The 14,664-nt window shown below is 37.0% G+C and overlaps 1 protein-coding gene and 1 pseudogene across 1 annotated transcript in view; both read right to left on the bottom strand.

Moving 5' to 3' along the window:
• Positions 1 to 14,664, bottom strand: part of LOC107968467 (programmed cell death 6-interacting protein-like) — a 51,677-nt pseudogene that overhangs the window by 36,668 nt on the left and 345 nt on the right.
• LOC750127 (WASP homolog-associated protein with actin, membranes and microtubules) overlaps positions 14,504 to 14,664 on the bottom strand; it is a 55,932-nt gene continuing 55,771 nt past the window's right edge. The window contains 1 exon segment of the mRNA XM_054667347.2: positions 14,504 to 14,594. The gene's annotated coding sequence lies outside the window, so the exon portion shown is untranslated.

The following is a 14,664-nucleotide window of genomic DNA, read 5'->3' as shown; positions in this document are numbered from 1 at the left end:
TCCCAGCTACTCGGGAGGCTGAGGCGGGAGAATGGTGTGAACCCGGGAGGTGGAGCTTGCAGTGAGCCGAGATCGCGCCACTGCACTCCAGCCTGGGCGACAGAGCGAGACTCCGTCTCAAAAAAAAAAAAAAAAAAAAAAAAGCAGTGACTTTGTTTCACAGATACAAATAAAACTGATGTGCCAAGTTTAATTTCACAAAATATACATGTATTAAGTTCTACTGTCAACTACAGATATTCTCCAATGTCATTTTTCTAATTGAATATAGGTTTAGTCCAGACATATCTTTTCTGTAATTTTTAAAACATAGATCTTATTAAATACATAAATTTCACCTGAATATTTTTAAGAAGTCCCTCCTGTTTCTTTAGAGATTCTTGGACTTTAGTTGTAAGACCTCCACAGACTCGATCTAGTTCAGTAACAGAAAGAGCTTCTTCACTTATCACACCGTCTTGAGCCAGGGCTGTCAAAAACCTGCTTGTCATGTCAAAATTCACAGATTTCAAGTCATTCTCCGACCCTCTCTTTCCTTCTTTACTTCATCAAGATTTGACAATAAGGATTTTAAGACATTTCCAACCTAAACAATAAAAAAGACACTTTAGTTTAACTGAAAAAAAAAAAAGCCAATTTCAAGAAGGAAATAATATATAAAGGTTCATTTGGGCTGAGAGAGAGATGAGTTCTCAGAGAGCCAAATATAAATTGAACATCAGGTTTATGTAGATAGACACTGTACCTTCAGTTGACTCATACTAAAACAAAAGCAGCATTAATAACAATAGCCAACAGCTACAATTTACTGAACTCTTATGTGTTAGGCACCATGCTAAACACTTCAGAAATATAATTTTATGTATTCCTTACAGTACCCCATGGGGTATATATATTTATGACCTCTATTCCAAAGATAGGGATAACGAGTCTCAAAAAAATTAAGTGACATGGTTATACAGTTACTAAGGGGCAGAGGTGAAATTTGAGACCTAAGTCTGACTAGTTCCAAAACCAATCTCTTAGCCACTCTACACTCTACTCCCTCCCAATCATGGCTGTGAAGCAGGGGAAGGTATGATTTTGCTAGGTAAGTAGATATCCTATTTTGCCTAGAGATAGGATATCTCTATATCTCTGTAGATATAGAGATATAGAGATATAGAGAAATAGAGGTGAAGATAGAAATAGAGATAGTTATGAAGCAAGCACGGTAGATGGAGAAAGAAATAGAGAAAGACACAGATATAAAGGTATATACCACATTTATTTTATACACCGGGAGAGGAAAAGGAAAGAGGGTTCTTGTGCCTCTCTTCATAGCATTAAGAGTTTTAGGCCAGATGTAGAGGTTCATACCTGCAATCCCAGCATTTTAGGAGGATCACCTGAGCCTAGGAGTTCGAGACCAGCCTAGGCAACAAAGTGAGACCCCCATTTCTACATTAAAAAAAAATTAGTTGGGTGCAATGGTGTGTACCTGCAGTCACAGCTACTCCAGAGGCTGAGGCAGGAGGATTGCTTCAGCCCAGGGGGTCAAGGCTGCAGTGAGCCATGATCATGCCACTGCACTCCAGCCTGGGTGACAGAGAGAAACCCTGTCTCAAAACAAAATACAAAAACAAAACAGAGATTTATCTCTTGTATTCAGTCAAGACACTCTCTGACTTATACCCACCTGATTCATAAATACCCCTTTATATTCATAGTGTTCAAGTGCCTTCTAATGAGCACTTTCAAGCTGCCCCTTTCACTCATCTCTTCATACTTTGCTAGGACCACCAAGAACATCAACCCAATCTCCCTATTCTGCTTGCCCCAATGATGCTCATAGAAAGAAAACCAGGGGAAAGACAAAGGGAAGAAGAGGACATCATGAGCCCCGTCTCCACCCCTGTCTTTCTCATTACCAGCAGCAATTCCAGTTCCCATGATCCCCCTACCAACTGCCTGTTTCTAAAAATTCCTACCCTACTCTTTCTTCCACAGTCTTAGTTAACTCCTTGATAGGAACGTCCAAAGTAACATCCCTTTGTGAAGACCAGAGACTCGAGGTTTCTGCTAAATGTAGGCGAATTTCCTTTTTGGCCTCGTTTACATCCATATCTCCTAAACATCCTAATTTTAAAATGGAAGGAAAGGAAAGGAAGAGAAAGGGGAGGGGGAGAAGAGAGGAAGGAAGGGGGAAGGGAAGGAGAAAGGGAGGGAGAGAAAGAAGAGGGTACAGGGGAGAAGGCTGTGGAAAGAGAAAGAAATATGATTCCTAGAGTCTAGAAAGCATCAAACCACAGAAACTCTAAAAGGAAGGAGGAGGAGAAAGAATCATACGTGGGTGGATATGACAAAGTCTGTTTAAAGACCTAGTAGAACTTGATATCAGACGATGTGAATAAAAGTTTCCTTCCAAGTGACTTCCAGGACATATTATTCAATGAGAAAAAAAGGGTACAAAAGCATATATAGTGTGCTGCAATTTGAGTAAGACAGAAGGAAAATCAGAAAATAAATATACACATACATAATATGTACATATGTATACATATGTATGCATAATTTTGGGGGGGGGGGGTTGGGTTTTTTGTTTGTTGTTGTTCTTGCAAAAAGAAAATCAGTAAGGACAAACCAGAAACTAACGGATATGGTTACTTACAGGAAGTATACAGGAAAGAAGTAGAGGGAAAAGGAATGAGGCTTACTCTGCATGTACCTTTTGAATCATGAACATTTTTTACACACTCAGAAAACAAGATTAAGTCAAAACTTGAATATGGAAACAAATGAACTAATGGTCTATCAAAGTGAAACGTAATTACACAGAAAAAACGGAATTACATAGAAAATTAAAAACACTTCAACTCTGACTATACTCCCTTAGAGACCATAATGGGCTTAGTGACTGTGCAATCAAGGACAGGTTACTACTTAGAAAACTCAATTTTCGCAGCTGCAAAATGGGCATAATAGTACCTATTTCAGGACTGTTGTGAAGACTGAGATAACCTATATAAAGTGCTCCACATAACTTCTAACAAAGGGTAAGTATTCAATCATATTACCTAGATTAGGAAGAAAAGCTAACCGCAACTTCCATGGTATCCAACCAGACTGATACAGAAGCTTTCTAACCAGACTGATATAGAGGGCCAAATAGTTAACAAATCCTGTGATATTCAAAAATGCAATAATTCTAACTTTCTGGGGAAAAAAATGCCATTTCAAACAACGAATTTATGAACAAACTTGTGGACTACCATACAAAGATAGAGATCCCTTATATTACGAACATCTTTTTAAAAAATTCATATGCAGTGCACTAGTTTAACATATTTCAGATTATATGACACTCGCCTCACTTTAACAGAGTAAATGAAGTAGAAAATGAATTAAACTGCTTCCACAAATGAATGACCACGATAATAAGAAAACCACTGCCTAAATTTTCTTCTAAATTCAAATTTGAGGTTTAACATGTTATCAAAGTATATAAATAATTAGAATCCTAGCATATTTATCTCTTATACACAGCTCCAGCTACCTTTCAACTGCAATTAAATGTATCCCTTTATTAAGTTAAGGCTGCCAGCGATGACCATTCAAACAAATGCTTTTTGTTTTGGGACCATTCTAGATGCCATGGACACAACTACTAACAAAAACAGTCTTTTCCTTCATTTGGGGACCAGAGAGGATTAAATAAATATGCAAAGGGGAGGATTAAACAAATACACAAAAATAGAATAATGTGGGTAGACAATGACAAAGATGGAGAAGAGGTGACATCTGAGACTAATGAAAAAGAGGTAATAGCCACGGAAATGAGAAGAAAGCCTTGCACAGAAGGAAACGCAAATGTAACAGTCCTGTGGCAGGCACAAGCTTGGCAGGATCAAAGGAAAGAAAAAAAGGCCACTCTGGCTGAAGCATAGTAAACAAAAGGCAGAACAGGAGATGAGGTCAAACAGAATGGCAGGAATGGCATCACCTAGGTTGTCAATACTTTGTCTTTCAGATCAGGAACTTACAAATTTTTTGGTAAAGGACCAAACAGAAAATATTTTTGCCTCAGTAGGCCACAGTCTCTGTTCCAACTCTTTAACTCTGCTTTGTAGTATGAAAGACAATGTGTAAATGAATGAGCGCAGCTATGTTTCAACAAAAATGTATTAACACTGAAATCTGAATTTTATATAATGCCCACATATTAAAACATTCGTTTGACTTTTTTTTAGCCATTTAAAAAATGAAGTAGAAAGTAGAGTTTTATATTTAAAAAATGTAAAACTCATTTTTAGCTCCCAGGCCATACAAAGAGAAGAGGCAGAGGATTCGGCCCACAAGCCACAGGTTCCTGACCCGAGTTTTAGATTTAAAACCCTCTGTGGCATTTAACAGCACCAAGTACAATATAAGCCATAAGAAATGCCCTCAATGGGCCAGGCGCGGTGGCTCATGCCTGTAATCCCAGCACTTTGGGAGGCCAAGGCAGGCGGATCACGAGGTCAAGAGATCGCGACCATCCTGGCCAACATGGTGAAACCCTGTCTCTACTAAATATACAAAAATTAGCTGGGCATAGTAGCGCATGCCTACAGTCCCAGCTACTTGGGAGGCTGAGGCAGGAGAATTGCTTGAACCCAGGAGGCAGAGGTTGCAGTGAGCCAAGATTGCACCACTGCACTCCAGCCTGGGTGACAGAGCGAGACTCCGTCCCCCCCTCCCGCCAAAAAAAAAAGAAAGAAAGAAATGCCCTCAATGAAATCTTCTATTTTACTTTTATAACCTTGTCATTTTATTTTCAGAAAAGGCAAATAAGCAACTATGTCTACAGCAACGAAAGCAGAAACTTGATGCATTTACCCTACACTAAAGGTAACCTAGAGCAGTTTTTTGTCTCTTTATGTTAGAGACCACGGTACTCAGCACAGTTCTGGAATAGTAGGCCTTCAAAAAACACTTGGTGAGTAAATAAACAAACAGATTCCAGCCATTCTCAACATGTCTATAAACTTTCTGTCATGAGAAATCAGGAGTAAAAGCTGTGTTTGCAGATCCTCCACTAGTCTGTGAATCCAAAAAAGGCACTCCTCTGGGAGGGCACACAGTTTTAAACAGTTCTCTTTACGCTCTACCTCTAAGGAGATAAAGGGTTTTTTTTTTTTTAAAGGTACCCCCTCCGTTACTTCCAGCAGATGTAACACTTTGAGTATAATTGAACATCATCCTTGTGCAAAAAAATAGATGTTCCTTCCTCTGGCTAGACTCAGCCCCATATACATTAGGGCCAAGGCTTGGCCAGCCAACCACAGACCAGACTTCAGGCCACAGTAGATCATAGGCAACCAATCACAAGCAGTGATCCTAGGTATTTAATACAAAAATCTTGAAATACAAATGACCACTAGTCTGCAAAATTTTTCAGAGTATCTCAATATCTAAAACCAGATGCCCAAAGAGACTGAAAATAAGTAACTAGAAAGTAGGCTACTTCACAATAAAAGAAAAAACAGCCCTACCATCAAACTTGGACTTTTTAATAAAACATGTACATTGCATCACTCTAATCAGCAATCAAAAAACTGAGTTTTTATCATAAAAATTCTGGCTAAAATGCGTCATCAACTATTATGACAACCATCTGAAATAGCTCTGATAAACCTGATGCTTGCCTTATTTGATTAAGGCACATGACAACCGAATATATAGAGAGTACTGAAATTTTTGTGGTTACCCCATCAAGAAATCTAGCTTCCAAAAAATTACTTCATATTGACTATAAAAGTTTCTTTCTCCTGTGTAACACAAGTAAGGATTAATAAAACTGATACAACTGAATAAAATATCAACAAATCAGTGCATACCAATGCAGATTTTGCTTAGCACAAACCATTTTTACTTTTCTACTGAAAGCAAAAGAATCAAAGGACAAAAGCCACATAATTCTGAGTCATCTACAAGACACCAAAAAGAATACAAAGAGAGTACTAAACAGAGATCGTTTTCTAAAATAAAAAAGGTACCAGAATGTATTGCTCTTCCAAGGGTCTACAGTTTCTTCTTCGGGTTCTTTGTTGCTCGCAGGTTAATCTTCTGACCACCTCCCTTTTCTCCGCTATGTCCTCAAAGCAACAACTCACATTCCCTGTTCCACTGGGTTCCCCCGTTAGATTCGGGTTCAATGCACATTCAACTACGTAGCCTTCTCTTCCCTTTGAGAGGTGCCCGGTACCTGTGCATTTACCCTACACTAAAGGTAACCCAGAGCAGTTTTTTGTCTCTTTATGTTAGGGACCAAGGTGCTCAGTACTGTTCTGGAATAGTAGGCCTTCAAACACCTGGTGAATAAATAAATAAACAAGCAGATTCCAGCCATTCTCAACATGTCTATAAACCTTCTGTCACGAGAAATCAGGAGTAAAAGCTGTGTTTGCAGATCCTCTGTACCTCGGATAACTCTCTAGACACAGCCACTACTCAGCCCTTCTCCGATCCTACACGTTTACTTTTTCTGCCTATCCACTCTGTTCTCATAATGTGCCAATCTCTTAAGAAGCCTCTGAAGAGAACTACTCCAAATTACTGAAATTTAAGTACTTCATCTAAATCCTCATAACATACTTCTATACTTTCCCTGTGACATTTTTAAACTTCTTCCCTATATTACAGTCATCCTTATACATGACTAATATTCCACAATGGATCATAAATTGAGGGTAAAGCCTGTGTATAATTTGTATGTTAATTTTCCAATGTACCTACCCTAGTGCCTTACACAGAGCAGATATCCAGTAGGTCTTGGAATACATATATGAAATATATAAAATGCTTCTGTGGAAAGACAAATAAGAAACAAAACTCATACTTTTCAGAACTTACTATCCCAGGAAATTCACTTTTTTCAAGAAGTTTTCAGCAGTATTTCTTGCCCTTTGGCTTGTTTTCCTGTGCAGAGATTTGGGACCTCTATCTTTTCCTACTAACTTACCCTACCTCCCCGTGATAGGCCATTAAATTAGACTTGCACTTTCTCTTAGGACTTTCCAAATCAGATGCCCTACTATACAATTTTCTCTTTCCTGTCATCAGTAGAAACACCATGACGGAGCTATCCATTTATTAACATGCACACCTTGCCAATCTTCCTTTCAAAGGTCGTCCCGGGGAAACACGGTGGAAGGGAGTAGAGAACAATGGAAGAAATAAAGAATTTGTGTATCTGGCCATACGCAGTCCTTTCATTTCAGGAAATTTCTATGCTTCCAAGCTTCTCTCTTTTATAAAACCCAAATTAAATACTGTTGACCTATGAAGTATCTAAAATTTAGTTCAAAAAAGGGCATTCAATAAATGGAAGTGACTATTACAGGATAGTTAATATTAGTATAATTTCCTATTACACAGTCTATATACTACTTTAAATATAACAACCCCAATTTATTTCTGCATTTTTTTAAAGATGACAATAAGGAATTGGCAGTGCATTATATAAAATGGCTTGAATGTGGTTTTCTTAAGCAGATGACAACCCACATCAAAGTGCCCTTCTCACCTCACTGCCCTGCATGGTCTTTGCTGGATTAGCAGAAGCGATGGCAGCATTCAGCTCAGGCTCTGGCTTACACAAAAGCACGATGGGGTCACGATGAGATGGGTAACATTCTTTCACTTGTCCATCTGCTTGCACAGCTTTATCTAAAACTGTTCTGAAGCTGGTTCCCTCTGGGAGAAAATAAAAGTTTGCAGAGCACAGAAGTGATTCTAACAGCAACGTGTATGGGCTGGTTATATGTTGAGTTCTAGTCTCCAACTTTACTTATCTTCCCCTTCTCTAGACCCCAATTCACTTAATCATAAAAACAGCTCCTAACAGTCTTTGCGTTCTCGTTTTTGGAAAGATGACAAAATCACTTATAAAATCAAAAGCATAGCTATACCTTAAAATACATTTGGTGGTTACTATCTGCCAAATAAAAGCTAATTAATATTAATCTTTTCCTACAACTCATGAATGTAGGAAGAAATCATTCTCTCCAAAAATTGGTCCATTTATTTTAAAAGTATTCCTCCCTCAAAAGAGCAATGTGACTTAAAAAAAAAAAAGATTTTTAGAAAAATCTCAATAATATACAAACTTTTTACAAAGATAAATAAAACTAATCTCCAGCCACCATGAAGACAGCATTTATCTCAGCAAGCACAAAATCTTCATAATCAAAGTCTTAAGAAGCATAAATTTGGCTTCAAAATAACTTAAAGCTCATTTTTTTTTACCACCCAGGATTCACTACTAAATGAAAAAAAAAAATTACAAAGCCATAAATGTAATATGCTCTCACTCATGTTTTTAAAATATGCGCAGGGGCCAGGCATGGTGATTCAAGCCTGTAATCTCATCACTTTGGGAAGTGGAGGCAGGTGGATCACTTGAGCCCAGGAGTTCAAGACAAGCCAGGGCAACATGGTAAAACCCCATCTCTGCAAAAAATACAAAAATTAGCCAGGCGTGGTAGGCACATGTCTACGGTGTCAGTTACTCAGGAGGCTGAGGTAGAAGGATTGCCTGAGCCCTGGAGGTTGGGGCTGCAGCGAGCTGTGATCCTGCCACTGCACTCCAGCCTAAGTGACAGAGCAAGACCTTGTCTCAAAAAAATAAATAAATAAAATAAAATATGCACAGAGCTTGGAACAGAAAATGAAAGTTGGAGGACCATTTTAACTTTTCCCTTTATACTGTTCTTAAGAATCTGTACTTCTGACAATTGGCAGATTACTTTTGTGAACTTTTTTAATCTTTATACTAAAACTGAGGAAAAACAGTTTCAGTAAAAACGAATTTACAACTGAGCCTAATTTAATCAAGTAAAAATGTGGGTCCAAATTGGGAATTTATTCAAATGAAGGTCATTTATACACATTTTTACCTGCTCTTAAAGGCTTATACAGTTCATTGGATGATGTCCTTTGCCAGCGTTCCTTAAATTTTGCTCATAAATCATTATCGGTTGCTTCTTCTTCATCCAACAACCTTAATGACTTTAAAAGGAAGCAAAAAGAACCCTGAAATGTCATTTCTGGATTAAAAAATTTAATGCATTTAATAAATGTTCATACACAATATAAGGGAGAATTTGGTGAGATGGGAATACTAGGTTAGAATATAAATCGACTTTTTTCTTGCAGACATCTAAGTTATAATGCATTTAACAAAAAGTCTTATAAATTTAAGGCTGAATTAGCTATCACCTTTCTCAGTAAAAAAAAAAAAAAAAGGAAGAATACATAAGAGACTATTTACATCCATGTATCAATTTAAAGAAAGTTTTAAGATTAAAATAGATAAATAGAAGCCATAAACAAAGGGGAAAAACTGATCAATTACATTAAAAAATAAAAGATTTAGACTTTCATTCCAATACAACGAACAGAAAATTATGTTTAATATATTTTTAAATGCCTTTTAATGTGTAGATAAGATGACAGGATAGTAGGGGGCCAGAAACACAAGAAAATACTAATCTACCAGTAGACACAGTGCTAGCACCAACAATATATGACAATCCCTGATAGTTTAGGACAAAGAATAGCAAACTTCTGTCAAACACCACAGAGTAAATATTTTAGGCTTTGTGGGCCACAGTCTATGGCACATAGAATTCTTCTTTTTGACAATGCTCTAAAAAAGATAAAAATTATCCTTAACTAGTGAACCACACAAAAGTAGGCCACAAGCCAGCACTGGCCCACCATCCATAGTTCACCAGCTGTGTAGTTCACCATTGACTTGCATTGTGAATTCAGAACTTGAAAAGTCAACAGGAAACATAGGTAGGGACAATAAAAGGTGAGAGGTCAGATCAAAAGCACTCTCCACACTCAAACTGGTATACTTCCAAATAGATGATTCTCAGTGGATGAATTTTTAAAACAGAAAAAGGCCCTACAGAAGAAAACATGCCTGTCTGGACCTTGGCTCTAAAGAAAAAAGAAAAAAAAAAAAGAAGTATTATCTGAGATTCCTGATCAAAAGCCTGAACTTGGGACTAGAAACCACACTATTTGTGTGACACAAAGTCCTAAGATAAATTACTACTATAATTAAAAGATTATAAAAGAAAGGAGAAAACCTCTTAAGTTTGAGGAGGTGCCAGGTATATAATGCCTTTTTAGGGCAGAAGCAAACACAAATTCTTTCTAGAATTCACCTTAAACCCAGATCTCAATGAATTCCCACAAATAAATTACAGGAAATATGAATGCACAATCAAAACTCACTGAACACTAAATGCAATTCAGTATTCTGTACTGGATCTTGGAACAGAAGGAGGAACATTGGTGGAATAACTGGTAAAATCGGAGTAATAATACTGTACCAATGTCAATTTCCTAGTTTTAACAAATGTGCCATGACCGCGTAAGATTTTAACTTTCAGGGAAGCCAGGTGAAAAATATACAGGAACTTTCTACACTAAATTTGCAAAGTCTCTGTAAATCTGAAACTATTTTTTAAAGTTTTAAAAAACAGTAACAAAAAAACTGAACACAAGAGAAAACAAGCCACCATAAGCAAGAATCAGCAAAAATTACAAATCATAGAATCAAACCCACAGAAACCACAGACGTTGGAATTATAAGAGAAATAATATAAAATAAATATATTTAATATATTTCAAGAAATTAGGGATAAATTAAAGGGTTTAACCTTCCAGGTTAAGACAAATTAAATTAAAAAGAAAAATCTTGCTACACGCTATGTATAAAATAAATCAATAATTACAAAGACTGAACGGTTCATATGATAGTTGATTTCTCATAGTATACTAGTTTTACACAGTGGTCATTTGAGTTTCATTAATGTGTACTTACTTACCCTTAAGATAAGAATGAAACCCATTCTCACTCAACCAGAATTACTCTTATGCTAAAGAGGAGGCTCTGGGCCACAGTAAATTCACCAAAGTGATGAATACTAACTACACTGTGAGCACTAGCATGAGGAAGTCTCCAGTCCCAGTCCCTGCTGGACATCAAGGGATCACAGTGTTTATACTTGAAAAGCAAATCTTATAAAACATACCTCATCTAGGATTTCTCTATTTCATTGCAGTAATTCAGGCAGTTCTTTAATCAACTGGTCAACAGTCTGGATGCCTCCCTGTTCAATCACAGATCTGGATTTAGTCAATATAGACTGAGGTACAGTGTCTCCAGACACATCTTCAATTGCTGCTGGAAGATTAAGGGAAGCTAGCACCCTGAAAAAATGAGATACTATGTTATATTGAAGTCTAAAACAATTTAACTCATCAATATTTACTTTATTTAATTTAATCTTCTATAACCAAATCAACAGCAATGGAGTTAGCACCCAGAAAAACTGGATAAGCCCTATCAATGAAAAACAAAGCAAAGATTAACAGAAAAACAAAAAAATCAGTGATTGATACAATTAAACCAAAATCATTAAAAAATTAAGTTCACAATTCAGAATTAAAAGCCAAAAAATAGGCTGGTGCAGTGGCTCACACCTGTAATCCCAGCACTTGGGAGGCCAAGGCGGGCGGATCACCTGAGGTCAGGAATTCGAGACCAGCCTGGCCAACACGGTGAAACCCCATCTCTACTAAAAATACAAAAATTAGTCAGGCGTAGTGGTGAGCACCTATAATCCCAGCTACTTGGGAGGCTGAGGCACAAGAATCACCTGAAGCCAGGAGACGAAGGTTGCAGTGAGCTGAGATCTCACCACTGCACTCCAGCCTGGGCGACAGAGTAAGACTCCGTCTGGAAAAAAAAAAAAAAGCCGAAAAATTATGACCGCATTAAAATATATTAGGTATCGTTGGCTTACAGTTCAAACTTCTTTCAGTCTAAGTAATTAAAAGTCAAAAATTCTATCCTAAAAAAGCAGTCTTTCATACTTTTGATTGTTACAGCATCTCTAACGAGTCAGAAACAATACACAAAATAGTTATTTTTTTCTTTTTTGCTCTCTTTCAACAGAATCAATAATTATAATTTCACATCATCTAGGCAACATGTCAACAGAAGATAGATGATCTAAGTCTTCATTACAGAATCTTCATCTGCTCTCGGTTTTGTAGCACAATAACGATTCCTCAGTTATTTCATTTACATGATGGGGAAGGGAGGTACATATCCCTACCTACTATGTAAAGAAAAAAGGCAAATGAAATGATGGAATACAATGAACTCCTCAGAAAAGAAGCTCTGTAAAATCTCAGACTGCCTGTTTATCATATGCTAGAGTAAACTTACATTCCTTTCTTGTTCAAGAAAAATGATGGTAAAATCCATGCATTAATCAAAACTAAAAACATGAAAAGGCAAGCCAACCACGAGAGAAATACAGCTGGCCCCTGAACAACACAGATTTGAGCTACGTGAGTCCATGTATATGTGGACTTCCACCTCTTTCACCTTTGCCACCTCTAAGACAGCAAGACCAACCCTCCTTCCTCCTCTTCCTCAGCCTACTCAAACATGAAATAGACAAGGACGAAGACCTTTATGACGATCCACTTCCATTTAATCATAGTAAATATATTTTCTCTTCCTTATGATTTTCTTAATAGCATTTTTTCTCTAGCTTATTTATTATAAGAATATACTATACAATACATATACAAAATATGTGTTAATTGACTGTTTATGTTATCGGTAAGGCTTCTGGTCAACAGCAGGCTATTAGTAGTTAAGTTTTGGGGACTCAGAAGTTATATGCAGATTTGACTGTGCAGGGGGGTCAGCACCCATAACCCCTATGTTGTTCAGGGTCAACTATATTCTCAATTGTATGTATCTGACAATGGACTTGCCTCCAAAATAGGTAAAGAACTCTTTAAATATTAAGAAAACTCAGTTTTAAAAACTGAGAAAAAGATTTCAATAGACACTTTACAGAAAAGATATGAATGGCTAGTAAGCACATGAAAAGCTGTTCAGTATCATTAGTAATTAGGAGAATGCAAATTAAATCACAGTGAGATTCTGCTACACACACACTAAAGCAGCTAAAACTAAAAAGACTGACGGTACCAAGTATTGGTGAGGATGCAGAACAACTGTATTTCTCAAACGGTGCAGATAGGATATAAAATGGAACAACCACTTTGGAAAACAACCTGGCAATTTCATGTAAAATTAAATATGCTAACCACACAACCTAACAATTCCACTCCTAAGTATTTACCCAAGAGAACTAAAATATGTCCACATGAAGATTTATACACGAATGTTCATAGAAACTGAAACGTCCATTAACAGGTGAAAGAGTTAACAAACTGCTCTATAACCATAAAATGGAATACTACTCCATAACCATAAAATGGAATACTGCTCAGCCATAGAAAAGACTCGTACTGATACACATAATATAGATGAATCTCAAAAACAGTAACTAAGTGAAAAAAGCAAAACACATTCTAAGTATATACTGTACATACTGTAAGTACTGTATATGTATATGCTAGAATGATTACATGTATTTTAAATTGTATAAAAAGTAGAACTAAACTTAAGACAGGGAGCAGATCAATAGTGGCCAGGGGCCAGGAGAAGAAGGTCTGGGAAAGGAGCATGAGAGAATTTTTTTAGGGTAACAGTAATATTCTCTATCTTAATCATAGTGCCGGTTACATGGGTACATACATTTATCAAAACTAAATAGCCAGGCATGGTGGCTCATGCCTGTAATCCCAGCACTTTGGGAGTTCAAGGCAAGAGGATCACTTGAGCCCAGGAGTTCAAGACCAGGAGTCCAGGAGTTCAAGACCAGCCTGGGCAACAAAGCGAGATCTCGTCTCTATAAAAAAATGAAAAAATTAGCCAGGTGCGGTGGCTTGCACCTGTAGCCTCAGCTACACAGGAGGCTGAGGCAGGAGGATCACCTGAGCCCAGAAGGTTGAGATTGCAGTGAGCCATGTTTAATGTTTACACCACTGCACTCCAGCCTGGTGACAATAAGACCCTGTCCCAAAAAACAAAACAAAACAAACAAAAAAAATATATATACACATACACATATATATACATATAATAATAATTGAACTGTGTACTTAGAATAGGTGTATTTTGTGTGTGCAAAATTTACCTAAAATTTTTTTAAACCAATGAATTATTTTCTTAGTATTCAATCCATCAGAAACAAAAATTGGTTCAGAACACTAAACGTACCACGTATCTGAGTTCATGTCTACTTCTCATTTCCCCCAAATAAATATCTCTTAAAATACAAATTTTTAGTCAAATATCCTCATCTTGTTTCTATAATTTCTTCCAACTATATTTGCTAGAGCTTCATAAATACAGTGTCCACCAAAAATAGTTGTGTGTGTCTACATTTTCCATTTTATATACTCTTGACATTTAGCTCTAAGCTCAGAAACTAAAATGTTCATAAACTAAAGAACAACCAAACGGAAAACTTTAGGCTCTAAAATTAAGCTCTACCTACCCATTTGCCAAAGTGGTGGCTTCTCTCATCTGAGCAATTGATCTGTTAACAAATCAGCTTTCCTCTGATCACAGGCAGCCAAAGACTGCCGCACTCACACAGGAACCATCTTCTCAAACAGATCTAAGATTAGGAAGAGAAATTACAACAAAATTTTAAGACAAAAACCCGAACTGTAAAAGTGACTGTTCAT

Source organism: Pan troglodytes, chromosome 16, assembly GCF_028858775.2.
Source record: "Pan troglodytes isolate AG18354 chromosome 16, NHGRI_mPanTro3-v2.0_pri, whole genome shotgun sequence".
In the NCBI taxonomy this organism is placed as follows: domain Eukaryota; kingdom Metazoa; phylum Chordata; class Mammalia; order Primates; family Hominidae; genus Pan; species Pan troglodytes.
The sequence above is the reverse complement of the archived record's forward strand: the minus strand, read 5'-3'. Positions and strand labels throughout refer to the sequence as shown.